General features: G+C 45.4%; 1 protein-coding gene across 1 annotated transcript in view; it reads right to left on the minus strand.

Moving 5' to 3' along the window:
• Positions 1–7,148: 7,148 nt before the first annotated feature.
• The window catches only part of ASB1 (ankyrin repeat and SOCS box containing 1), a 64,015-nt gene continuing 57,075 nt past the window's right edge, over positions 7,149–14,088 (minus strand). The window contains exon 6 of the mRNA XM_084643196.1: positions 7,149–7,339. The gene's annotated coding sequence lies outside the window, so the exon portion shown is untranslated. The remainder of the gene's footprint in view (positions 7,340–14,088) is intronic.

The raw sequence follows: 14,088 nt of genomic DNA on the forward strand, positions 1-14,088 counted from the left end.
GCTTGGACAGCCTTGGGTTGTTTGTGTGTAAGCATGAAAGTGGGTTAGGGCTTGGGCACTAATGCTTTCTTCTTCCCTCTGAGTGACATGGGGCACACCCAGGACTCACCGCTGTTATTTGGTTAATAAAGCTTTAAACTTAGTCACTTGGTGTGCTCCTTCATCTCCTCCCCTAAAGAACCTGTGGCCTCAGCCTGATCACCTGAAGCCCCAGGCAGATTGGTAACATAAATCTGTCACACTGGACTAGGCCTCAGCAGATCAGAGTTTGCTTCCAACTCTCCCACAGACTCCTTCTCTGACCTTGGGCAAATGACTTAATCGTTCGGTGTTTCATTTTCCTACAATACAATAGTGGTAGGAACCCTTCTTTGATTAATCTTGCATATATTTAGCCTGCACATTCTTTGGGAGCTGGACTTTCAGGTACTAGGTGTTTGTACAGTACTGAGCACAATGGGGTCCTGACTACAGCTGGGCAGGAACAATTTTCCCGTCCCCCTACAAATTTTCAAGATTAAAAAAATAAAAATTCTCATTCTGCATCTGGGTCAAAGTTGAGGCCTTTCAAAATTCTTCATGAAAAACCAGTGAGAAAACTCCCCCTGGGGGTTAGGGCATTGCCCTAGTATGTGGGAGAGGCTGGTTCAAGCCCTTGGTCTGAGGCAAGTAAAGCAGAGAGCTGAACGTGGGGTTCCGGTGTCTCAAACTAGTGCCTGAACCACCTGGCTGTCTGGTGTTGTGTCTCTCCGCCAGGAACTTTGTCCCAAGACACCTCTTTCAGTTCACGTTCCATTGAAATGGATACATGGCCACAAAGTTTTGGTTCTAACAAACCAGCATTTTTCAATGAAAAACCACGGCATCAAAAAATTTCCAACCAACTCTCGGCCTGACCTGCTTGAGGCCTCTGGGTGTTACTGTAAGACAAACATTAAATAATAATACTATTAAAGATCATCATTGACGTTATGCTACATAGAACTGACTTCTATTTGGACAACTATGGCTTTACTGGTGTATATATGCACTCCGATGACGGTGTAGCAGGAAGGTTTAATCAATGATGCCAGAAGTGAGTTGTTGTTTAGATTCACATGCATTTAAAATGAAAGCACAGAATATGGTCAGATTTTATTCACGTTTGAAATAAGTTGTTGGCTCTTGGTCATATATGGTTATCTCATCCCCTCCACTGTGAGGCATAAAGGGAACGAAGGTGACATCAGTTTGACTGGTAAGTTATGAGAGAGGAGCCTAGGCAGATATTGTAACGCCAAGATGGCAGATGCAGCTCCCTGTAAGCATCATACCATAGGGTCATGCAGTCTTGGAGGACATGACTGGCCCAAGGGCAGGGAGGAAGTAGTGTACAGTCCCAAGTACAAGCCCACCCGACTCCCTGAGCCTCTGCCAACCACACCCACCCTGGGCTGGCTTGAGCAGAGCTGTCCACCACACTGGGAATTACACCTCCCAGGTGCTGTGTGGACATACCCTGAATGGCATTATCTCTTCCAAAAATGGAGGCTTCTCCGTTGGAAAAGCTATTGGAGTTAGTCTTGCTTAGAGAAGTGAGATGAGCTGTAGCTCCCCCCATCTTCCTCACATTCTGCAGAAAAATCCTATCTTAGTCTCTGATGAACAAACTCATTTTCTTGAGCTGGTCAAAAAAATGTTTGTCCAAACTTTTTGTCCAGCTGAGATGGGGTGTACTTGCCCTGCACTGGAGATGAAGGGGTTAAGCCAGCACTCTTGGCAGCGGAAGCCACTCCTCCTCACCCCTGCTGGGCATGCTCCAGCTGAAGCAGTAGTATAAAAGGGAGCAGATCAGCTCAGTCTGGGCTGACTGCTGGAAAGGAAGGACGCATGCTGCAGGCTCCAACCCAGGAGCAGTCAAAGTCCCAGATCACGGGAGCCAGAGGCGCCGAGACCCAGGCAGATGCCCACATACCTGCAGATGCCCAAGGGAGGTTGGGGACACCAGGAGCAGCACAGGCTGATGGATCTGGAGACCTGGAGATGCCCAGATGACGGCCACAGCATACACAATAGGAAGCAGCCCGGGGGGGCAGGGCTAGCTATTGTCCCAGTTGTTGTCAGCGTGTTTCGGTTGGATCCATGCTGACTCAGTGGGCTCACACTCGCTACTGAGAGGGTCCTGGGCTGGGACCCGGTGGAGCAGGGAAGGTCCAGGTACCCCTATCCCCGCCACCACCCACCCCAAGGGCACCCTCAACTGGCCACCAGGCCACACCGCCCTGAGATGGAGGGCAGCCATATGGACTCTGGCCACTAGGCCACACTGCCCAGAAGGCAAGGGCGGCCACGTTGAGTTGGGTCACTGGGTCCTACTGCCCTGAGGTGAAGGGTAATCAGGCAGTCTTAGCTGCAGGACTATCGTGCTCTCACCCTACCTCAAAGGCGAATGGGATGTACTTACCCCATGACACCAACGAATAATGTTTTTTCAATGAAATGGGAATTTTCTCCAAAAAGAAAAGAGTAAATTTCATCAAAAATGCCCAGATTTTCATCCAAAAAGCAAACTTTCTTTTGATTCTCAACAACGAAAAACTGCCATTTTTCAGTTTTAAACTGACACATTTTGGGGGTTTAGTTGCCTTTGTGAATGGTCTTTTTTTGACGAAAATCCCAAGAAATTTCAAATAAAAATTGCAACAAAAGTAATTTTGTTTATGGGAAATAATTTCCTCACCAGATCTATAATTTATTTAAATCTTCTCTTCCTCCTATCTCCCCACCTAAATGCACGGGAACACACAGATTTAAAAATCAAAGGGCTGCCCTTGGCTCTCTCCTTCACCCTTAGCTGCCCTGAGTGTATTTTCATTTTAATTAGGGTACAATAAATTGATTTCAAAATAATTATATGCACAGTCTGATTAATTCACTGAGTCAAAATGCAAGGTTAGAGTCTCAGTGTTGGCTGTAGACTAGTAAGATGATATAGGTGTGGATCATGACACAGAAAAGCCAGAAATATATATGGATCCATGCCAAGTTTATGCGTAAACTCAGATTGACCTTATACGTTGGAAACTGTTGTGGTCGCTCTGTCTGGCATGCTCACGCATTTACAGCAAGAAAATCTAGAAGTGGGAAATTGCTGTCTCAATGAATGGCCAATCATAATTTATATGGGCCTTTCTCTACTGAAAGGTGAAATTAAACGTATGGATGCAGAGCTACAAATCATTGCAAGAATGCATAGTTTTATACTCCCAACTATGGTGATTTCTTGGACAGAAAAGACCATTAGTAATAGTTGTTGACTGGGCAAGGTGGAAAAAAAATCACATCCGCTCTTACTGTCTTTGCAATATTCTTACGAGTAGATTCCACTCCATCACCAGGAGCTCTTTCGAATCTCTCCTAAGGGAGAAAGTGAGACAGAGTCAGAGGAGAGAGAAGATTGCTGAGAATAACAGATTCAAAGCTCAAGCAGTGTAATTACTATCCCTATTCTGTGGCCCTTACTTTCTATAGCAGGAGTATCACTGTCATCAAGTGGAAAGAACAAAATTCTGGGTTTGATTCTTATTTATGCTAAGGCCCTTTACACCACTTTAGCAGTGGAAAGGGTTCTTAAAGCAGACATCTCTTACATTACATCCCTCTAAGGGTTGCTGGGAAGATGGAAAGTGGACCCCAGTGTAAACTGGAATTCAGGACTCCTGTGTTTAATTGTGGTCCATATAAATTTAGGGCTGCATATTCCCCCTCAGTCCACAGCAGAACACCTATGAGTGTCAAGGGGAGGTTTGCATGGAGACCAACTGTAAAATACAGTTTTTTCTGCAGCAGCTACACTTTCAGTTATGATCATTAATTACTGTTCGTTCAATACTTTATGGTCATATATCCAGCACTGGTCAGTGGGAAAATCTGTTCTTTTTTAGGACGAATGCTACTTCGGCCCTTTGCTTCTCCTCCTTGCCTGTTCCCCATTCTCTCCATCTTTGTGCCTCTCTTTCCTTTCCTTTCCTGCACCAGCTCCCAATTCCCAGCCTTTCATCCTGAGGGGTTCTCTAGCTCTCCCCTGGTCATTTCAGTGATCGGTAATTAAATAGCTAATGCCAGCGTTTCAAGTGACTCTAGAGCCATCACCCATCCACGATTAATGTTGGTTGGGGGTTCACACTTTTCAGAGCCATTTTTTCAGGTCTCCGCAGACTCAGCAAACAGCACTGCATCAGTTACATCTGTTCATATTCGGAAGGATTCTCATCCACTGGAATCCCCAGGTCCTTTTCTGCAGAACACCTGCTTAGCCAGTCGGTCCGCAGCCTGTAGCGGTGCATGGGATTCTTCCGTCCTAAGTGCAGGACTCTTCACTTGTCTTTGTTGAACCTCATCAGATTTCTTTTGGCCCAATCCTCCAATTTGTCTAGGTCACTCTGGACCCTATCCCTACCCTCCAGCATATCTACCTCTCCCCGCAGCTTAGTGTCATCCCTCTCTCATAAACTCTCCCTCTCCTTATCCAGATAAGGTTGCCAACTTTCCAATGGCAAAAACCAAACACCCCTTCTCCAAGGCCCCTCCCCACTTGCTCCCTCCCCCCTCCCTCCATTGCTCACTCTCCCCTACCCTCACTCATTTTCACCGGGCTGGGGCAGGAGGTTGGGGTGCAGGAGGGGGTGAGGGCTCTGCGGTGGGGCCAGGGATGAGGGGTTTGGGGTGTGAGAGAGGGCTCCAGGCTGGGGGTAGGGGTGCTGGCGGGGGTGAGGACTCCTGCTGGGGGTTCAGGCTATGGGGTGGGGCCAGGGATGAGGGGTTTGGGGTGTGGGAGAGGGCTCCAGGCTGGGGCCAAGGTGTTCAGAATATGGGAGGGGGTGCAGGCTCTGGCTGTGGGGGTAGACTCTGGGGTGAAGCCAGGGATGAGGGGTTTGGGGTGCAGGAGCAGGCTCAGGGCTGGGGAAGGGGGTTAGGGAAGGTGCAGACTCCAGGAGGGAGTTGTGGGAGGGGGTAATGTGGGGTGTGGGAGGGGGTGAGGGGTCCTGGAGGCACTTACTGCGGCTCCCAGGAAGCAGCCGCCAGATCCCTGCAGCCCCTAGGTGCATGGGCAGCCAGGGAGGCTCCACACACTGCCCTCGCACCCACAGGTGCCGCCTCCACAGCTCCCATTGGTCGCGGTTCCCGGCCAATGGGAGCTACAGAGCCGACACTAGGGGCAGGGAAGCATGTGGAACCCCACCCATGTGTCTAGGGTCCGCAAGGACCCGTCGGCCACTTCCAGGAGCCATACGAAGCTAGGGCAGGCAGGGAACCTGCCTTTTCCCTGGGCCCCCGCTGCACCGCCAACCAGACTTTTAACAGCCCAGTCAGCAGTGCCGACTGGAACTGCCAGGGTCCCTTGTCAATGAGGCGTTCCAGTCAAAACACAGATGCCTGGCAACCCAATAGCCACATCGAATCTCACTGATTTCACGGCATGTTCTATACATGTTTCAGAATATTAACTTATGTCCAAAGCCATACCGTATTGGCCTATTGGTCCTTTTTGATCACGTTCCAACCATGCTCTCCCTTTTGGCAATACATAGCTGAATCTTCGTTACTTAAGAACACAAAAAATTCTATACCTTCTTCTGTTCAGTGACAATTGCTTCACAACTAGGGAGGCATGTCCCAGCTTAACAACCACTTCCTAGAACATACAGACTTATGAACAATGAAATCAGTGGAGTTGTAGCAGCATATAACTGGGGTCCACAAATGGAGGATCTAGCTGTTAAACTTCAGCCTTGTGTTTCACAGTTCATTTCAAGTGTGTGGGCATCTCACATTCACAGATTTTTAAGGCACAAGGAGTCATTCTGGTTATCTAGTTTTGTAAAACACAGGGCATAGCTTTTCACCCAGTAATTCCTGGATCAAGTCCATATCATGTAGTGTAGTTAAACATATAGTTTAGCAACATACAGAATCTTGATTTTCAGACCTCAAGTCATGAAGAACCCACCACTTTCCTGGTAATTTGTTCCAGTGTTAATGACCCTCCTTGTTAAATTTGCACCTTATTTCCAGTCTGAATTTGTCAACTTTCAGCTTCCAGCCTTTCAATCTCATTATGCCTTTGTCTGCTAGGTTAAAGAACAGTCTTCCCTACATGGGTACCCCATAATCAAATCACCTCTTAGCTCTCTGCAACAAACTGAATAGACTGAGCTTCCTAAGTCTTTTGCAGTAAGGCAGAATTTTCAGACCTCAATTTGCTTTTGTTGCTCTTTTCTAAACCTTTTCCATTTTTTCAACATCCTTCTTGAACTGTGGATATGAGGAGCGGACCCAGCACTCTGTCTCCATATAGTTTATAATGTGTTACTGCTCACAAATTCTAACTAACTTAAGTGTCTTTTACCTTATAACGGAATGATGATCAGCTACCTTGCATTCTGGGTCTGATCTAAGTCCGTCCATTGACATGGATGAAAAGACTCCCCTCAATTTTAATAGACTTTGGATGGGGTCTTAGATTGGATGTTGCACAGTCCAGCTGATACAGTACAACACTGAACTTGGGCAAAACAAAATTACCTGAACAAGGAGGGATGAAAATAATCGAGTAGTTTTAAAGTTGCATATAGGGAGTTGCTCTGCATAATTCTAACCACTTGACTCAGGCCTTGAACAACTCTTCAATTATCCAACTGTGTGGGAATAACTATGAAGCGCATTTGAGGTTTTTTTTCAATTCAAATGAGACCTAATCTTCCTTGTGAGTTTGAACACTTTTTTCTCCTGGTGAATTGTTTATTTTTTTATTCTGGATGACTTCTAAGAATAGCAATTTGCTCCATAAAAACTTACTCTTATGCTTTGATTCATTGCACTTAAAGAAGCTGTTGTCATTCTCTCAGGTGTTGGCATGCAATATTTGACAATCTTGAACTGACAGAATTCCTAGAATTGAAGAACAAGGCTTTGTAGTTTGGATCTTTATTTTATTTTTTGAATGGGTGCAAATGGATGTTTATTTTTCGTAATAAATGCCATGGAATTTGTAAAGACATTCTATTAATTTCTAGAATTATTATTTTCTGGTGTTAGATTTATTAAGGCACATAAAATCCATAAACCTCAGATATTTGCCTAGTGGGCAAGCCTAACAGCACGTAAGAAAAGCATAGAAAAGGCATACTACTGCCAACAAATTGTTAGCGTCTTTAAAAGCATAGGATGGCCTTGTGATTAAAGCACTGGTTGATGATTCAGAAGATGATCTCTGTTCATTGTCTGAGACAGGGACTGTCTTTAATGTGTCTGTACAGCACATTGGGGCTCTGATCTCAGTTGTGGCCTCTAGGTGCTACTGTAAACAAAATAATAATAGTAATTAGTTATTTGTAAATACTTACAAAGTATTTTTTTATTATTTATTCCATCATGTATAGAGTGGTGGATTCCTAAATAAGACTCAAGGTAAGGAAAACGTTCCACCATTCTGTGGGCCATACCTATATTCCCCAAACTTCAGTGGGACTTTTCTCTGAAGTAAGGACTGTGGGATCCCATAGCTTGCCAATCAGACAGCAAAAGACTCAATACAGCCACCATTTCTGTTTTTTCACAGTTTAAGATCACACGTTCCTCCATAGTATTCCAATCAACCTTGATTGGAGTATTCCGCAAAGCCCTGGCAATTCTAAATATCACTTGACTGGTCGCAGGGGAAGCTCCATCTTACAGTAATATATGGCAATATATGGGTGTGAAGTTAGGATGCTATATACAGACAAAAGGTGTATTAAGCAAAGCTTAACCACGCCTTTTGTAAAGACAGAGTACCTTGCCTCTCCATTTCCTGGCTCCAGCCAAAAGCAGATTTGGGACATGATGCAGATAGAGCTATGTTGGTATAAATCATCTGTGGATCTGACCTTACAGTGTACTTGCAATCTCCTACAACCTATCTATTTTAGACAATACAGAGGCCTGCACGCTGTACTGATTTTGTCAGTCTGGTTTCTAGGACAAATGTTTTCAAATTCCTCATTCTGAAGCCTCATGCCCCCAGATTGAGAGAGGTGTTTGCGACGAAACCTGCAGTATATTATTTTTCTGATCATGTGATTATTTTAATGCATTCTGACCTGGGCAACTTGGTGAGCATGGCTTCTTAATAACATAACTCCCTGGTCAATCAGATTGTCCCCTAATTGTATTGTAGCTGCTATTCCTGGAGGATGCTTTAAGTCTAACTTTATAAGACAAGCTTCCCCCAATCCACACAAGGTAAGAAAGCATTCGGTTCTGGTTGTAACAGCAGGTTCTTGAGATCATTATAGACTTCCTGGGGGCCTGGTGCTTCAAAACAACATCCACCAACATTTGTGGTGTCTTTGAACCACTTATAAATAGAACGATTTCATGCAGCTGTTTAATGTGTACACCACAGAATCAGGGGAAGTGCCTTAAATCTCGTTCAGAATATACAGTCTCTGGTGTCATCCCAGCCATCAATCATAGCTGAAACCAAGATGAAATCCAGAGGAGGTGCTGAGTGCTAGGGTGTCAGCCACAGAAGAATCACCCATCTTTTGAAAAAGCAACAAGCAAAGCTCCTACCACAAGGAATAAATTTGCACACATGCTTTGATCCCTTTCAGGGTTTTTAAATTTGTTTTACCCACATCCTTTTCACTGCACCACTCAGTAAAAGATGCTTTAAATTAGATAGGGCTTGGAAGCCCCACAATTCTCATCCCCCTCCTCCACTTTCACCAGCCCCCAACCCGTAGAGTCAATCTGGTAGCCAGAGCTATGCCTGGCTAATAGAAAACTGGCACAAATGAAAAGATGGATAAATAAACTTGCAGGAATGTTTGTCATGTTTCATCTATCACATTTCCAAACAGCCGAAGTAAAATACCATGTGGTAGTGTTTACATCATTCCGATGTAAGGCTATGTTTCCAAAAAAAAAATCTACCTCTGGTGTTATGTAAAGTCAATAACAGTCTCCTCTGCATTCACAAATGCAAAGAGACCTCTTCGCCGCTCTTCCTTCCCCTGCCACTACACCAGCCAGCCACCAATGTCTGCAAATGACTCATTTACGGATGCTTTCGTTTTTTTTACTCTTCCTTACAGATCCTGTTGAGTGAGTGCCTGGCCCCATGATGCCCTGGTACTGTACGGGTGATGAACAAGTGACACTCATTACACCACCTGGAAGCACTTAATCTCTGTACTAATGAAATTGGCACAAAGCAGCTTCTTAACAGCTACCTGGTAATTTCCAACGTCATTAGCCAAGCTGCTGGTATTCTGCACTGAGTTTATCATAGCCCAATTTCCGTGGGAGAAAAGTCATTGCAACAGATGTGTCCATCCTGCCAATGTATTCCCATGCAAATCAGATGCATTAATCCTCTGGCGAACTTGGCATGTCCAGTAAAGTGCTCAGTGCACTCAATTCCCATTGATTTCCCGGTGAGTCCTACCTGCTAGGACCATTCAGATATAATGCATTATGCTGCACCATATACTTAACGATCATGAATGTCAGCCAGTCCTGTAATATCTAAAATATAATTATGGTGTTGCCAAGTCTTACAAGCTTATCATAATGTTGGCAATGTTTGGTGTGTTTCTTTATCCCCCTACTCCATGGAGAAAGATGATAAGTGGAAACCTCAGCTTTCATTTTTTTTTAAAAAGTGCATTCCTAGTACTAGCTTTTCCAGAGAAAAGCTTAAATGGGAGCTCTGATGGCTAAAATGCAGAAGGCAAATTTAAAAAAAGGACAACTTAATTATTTTTTAAATAAAATCACATCAGTTTGGCTTGAAAATCATGAGATTTTATTAAACAACTCATGATTTGTGTGGACTTCACTTGTGATTTGTAAATGCTGGGGGCTGTAATTAGGCTGGGATTTTCAAAGGAACCCAAAAGAATTAGACATTCAGGTCCAGATCCCCAAAGGTATTTAGGTGCCTGAGGATATGGGCCTCATCTGCCATTGAATTTCAGTGGGATTTGGATACATAACGCCCTTCAGCCTCTTTGAAAAATTCCCTGGTCTTTAAGGAAAGCTGCACCTGTTTTGCTCAGCCAGACAGTCTAGTAGCTCCCCCAAGAGAGAAGACCCAGGGATACACTGTGAGATAGAAACACCGGGGCCTTATTTTCAGAGGTGCTCCCAACTCAATGGGAGCTCTGAACGCCTGAAAAAAGCTCTATTTTTGAAGTTCTTAACCACTATTACCATTTCTGAGCCTCGCGCAATGAGCAGCCATCTTGCTGGCAAGTGATGCCATCGGTTACACTAGCGTGTGTGGCTTTATCGTGCTAAATACACAATTTTAATCCTAATAAATGATGAGACTGTGAACTGGCTTCCAGCTCTCCTCCTTCACCTTGTACCCACTAGGAAGCAGATGGCCTCCTTATGGCCTCCAGATGGAAAACCCACAAATTCCTCCCTTTCTTGCTATTCATGCTATCTTTGTTCTTTCACAAATGTGGCAGAGAAAGGGGAGGAAGCTTGTGTGGCTAGTGCTGCTCAGTCAGAAGGCTGATTTTCAGCCATTCACAGCCAGGGCCACTGTGGCAGAAGCACAGCCCTGACCTGCTTTTGTGTCCCAGCAGGTAGGGCAAGGTAAGAGATTCCTGAGGGAGGATTCCATTCTCGCCCCTTTCCCATCCCCTGCTGCTGGAAGGATTCCTTTTTGCCCCCTCTCCCATCCCCTGCTCCACTCTTCAGCACAGACTCTGGAGAAGGTAAGATAAAAGGGAAGAATGGAGAAGGGAGGGACAAACTGGGCAGGGATTGGGGAAGAAGCATCAGAACACTTCCTTCAAGACAGACTCCACATTGCTTCCCTCACAGCTGGAAATAGACTTTGGTCTGGAGATTCAATGGACTATAAAAGAGAGGGGTACAGGATCCCAAGCTATCTGTCTTTCACCAGCCCTTTGACTTTGTGGGGTAGATCCTGACCCAGGAGTTTGGTCAGCCAGCTTGTTGGAAGCATGGTGAGGATTTGACCATGAACCAAATCTAGCTTGTTAACTTTTAGTCACTAGAAAGCATTTTATCTTTACTTGTAACCATTTCTGACTTTAATTCTTACATGTGTACTCACTTGAAACCTATCTCTTCGGAATTAAAGAAACTTGTTTTATTTTGAATCTAAGCCATTCCAGTGCTGTGTTTGAACTGCACTGTTTGATAACTCTAGTTAAAGTAACAAACTGTTGGATTTTGACTCTGCAGAACATGTGTTTTGGGAGGAATCTGGGGCTGTGGAGAGTTTGGAGTCACCTTACCAGTAGTTAACCCAGGCTGGTGGAGAAAAGTGGAAGGCTTTGGTATTGCAGGCAAGGCTCCTGGAGCCAGACCATTGGACCAGGGCTGCTCAATCCAAAGGCATAGAGAGCATGTTTGTTGCTGACTGTGAGCATCCCAGGTAGAGAGCTACAGTAGCAATGCTTTTAAAGGCATTTAATGGTAATAGGGTGAAAGGTGACACAACTCTTTACCAGTCTGGATTGCACCCCATCACATGACAGCTTCACTGGGGGTGGGGTGGGGGCTGTGGAAGCCTGGAGGTGCTACAGGTGGGAGAGAAAGGACATGAGGCTGTGGGGGACCAGGAGGGGCACAGGATGCAGATGTAATGTAGGAAAAATTCATTCTCCACCCAGTGCTATGGGGGTGACAAACTGGGGGAGGCGCAGCCCTGAGTTAGGTGCAGCCTGCAGCTGGGATGACCCTGGGCAGAGAAGCCTGAATTGTGTCTCACAGAGGACCAATTTGGTCCCTGATGACCCCTTACTCAAGGATGAATCTTGGCCAAATCAAACCGGACCACTGATAGATACAAACCAGATACATGACTCAAACCAGGTACAAGGCACAAACCAGAGCACTGAAAGGTCGAGGGGAGGTCTGTCTCTGGGGCTGATTTCAAATTTCTACCTCACACTGCTGAGGCAGTGACAATATGTGATGTCAGGAAGGAATATTCTCCCAGGTCAGATCAGTAGTGACCTGGGGAGGGTTTGCCTCCCCCAGCAGTGTGGGGTGTGGATCGCTTACCAAGATCATCTGGGTGTGTCTCTCTTAATCAGTTCCCTGCCATTGTGGGGGCCTCAGGGCACTGGTGAACCTTTGTCCCCCCCTATTCTCTCCCTGTGGCACATAATAGATCATTCTCCATGAGGGTTGCAACACTTTGGCCTAATTTTAGTTGTTGGTTTTAGTGTGCAGGTAGTAGGTAGTGGGTGGTGGGTTGTGCTAAACAGGAGGTCAGGCTAGATGACCTGGTGATCCCTTTTGGCCATAAACTTGATGATGGTGAATTGCAGAAGGAAGAGCTCTTTGCCAGTTCCTCCATTTCCCCGAATAGTTCTCTAGATCAGGAAAAAATCTTGCCTGCTTTGGAACAGTTCATTGGATGGGGTATTCTGCCGCAGTGCATATCCAGTGTGAATGGTGCAGGGGGAGACATGATGGAATGTTCTAGATATAGCTTTCTAAGTACAGAGACATGAATCACTAGCTACCAGCAGGGTGTCTGACTTCCATGAATTCCCCAGAGACACAGGATTCCCTTTCAAAGGAAGCTGAGTCATGTCCAAAGCAGTGTCTCCAGTATAATTTACAGGACAATTAATTAAGCGTAGCATCCGGCAGTGTCTTAGATTGACTAAAAGCTTGAAACTGTAACAAAGAAATACTTTTGTATATACCAGTGTGGGAAAATGAGTCGGGATCCGTTCCTGGAACAAACGAAGCAATGTTACCTTATTAGTAAATGTCAAGTTAAAGAGTTGTTAATATCTTCCTTTTGCTTTTGCCAGTGTTTTGTTGCCATGCTGTACAGTATCTGTAAGTTTATACAACACTTAGAATCATAGAATCATAGAATCTCAGGGTTGGAAGGGACCCCTGAAGGTCATCTAGTCCAACCCCCTGCTCGAAGCAGGACCAATTCCCAGTTAAATCATCCCAGCCAGGGCTTTGTCAAGCCTGACCTTAAAAACCTCTAAGGAAGGAGATTCTACCACCTCCCTAGGTAACGCATTCCAGTGTTTCACCACCCTCTTAGTGAAAAAGTTTTTCCTAATATCCAATCTAAACCTCCCCCACTGCAACTTGAGACCATTACTCCTCGTTCTGTCATCTGCTACCATTGAGAACAGTCTGGATCCATCCTCTTTGGAACCCCCTTTCAGGTAGTTGAAAGCAGCTATCAAATCCCCCCTCATTCTTCTCTTCTGCAGGCTAAACAATCCCAGCTCCCTCAGCCTCTCCTCATAAGTCATGTGTTCTAGACCCCTAATCATTTTTGTTGCCCTTCGCTGGACTCTCTCCAATTTATCCACATCCTTCTTGTAGTGTGGGGCCCAAAACTGGACACAGTACTCCAGATGAGGCCTCACCAATGTCGAATAGAGGGGAACGATCACGTCCCTCGATCTGCTCGCTATGCCCCTACTTATACATCCCAAAATGCCATTGGCCTTCTTGGCAACAAGGGCACACTGCTGACTCATATCCAGCTTCTCGTCCACTGTCACCCCTAGGTCCTTTTCCGCAGAACTGCTGCCGAGCCATTCGGTCCCTAGACTGTAGCTGTGCAACTTCTCAACCTTCACACAGCACAGAAGCCTGAGAGCTTAGCATTGACTGTAACACCCATTGAAACAGGTATTGCTGATGGTTTCACCTTAGCGAATAAGAAAATCAGGCATTTTTGAATCAACCTACACAAAACCTGGGAGTTAAATGCTGCGGTGGCAGGTGTCACCCCATGGCGCTGTTACAGTTAGTCCTCCAAGTTCTTTTTATTGGTGAGTGAGCAAATGTTCAGTCTCATTAGACATTCTGTGAGCTGTATGGCTGAGCTATGTGATCAACAGGAGAGTCTGCTGTCTACTTTGGTCTCTAACAAGAGTCTGTTCTTGAGGCAGAGATCTTCCCTGGGAACCGGACTTTGGTGCCGGGCTGAGATTCCTAAAAGAAGGGATTGACCTGCACACACTGTGACCAGCTCTGTTTCAGGACTGCATATGTGTGTAAATAAGTCAGTTACACTTAGAATATACC

Source organism: Lepidochelys olivacea (assembly GCF_965140295.1).
Source record: "Lepidochelys olivacea isolate rLepOli2 genome assembly, chromosome: 11".
NCBI lineage: Eukaryota > Metazoa > Chordata > Testudines > Cheloniidae > Lepidochelys > Lepidochelys olivacea.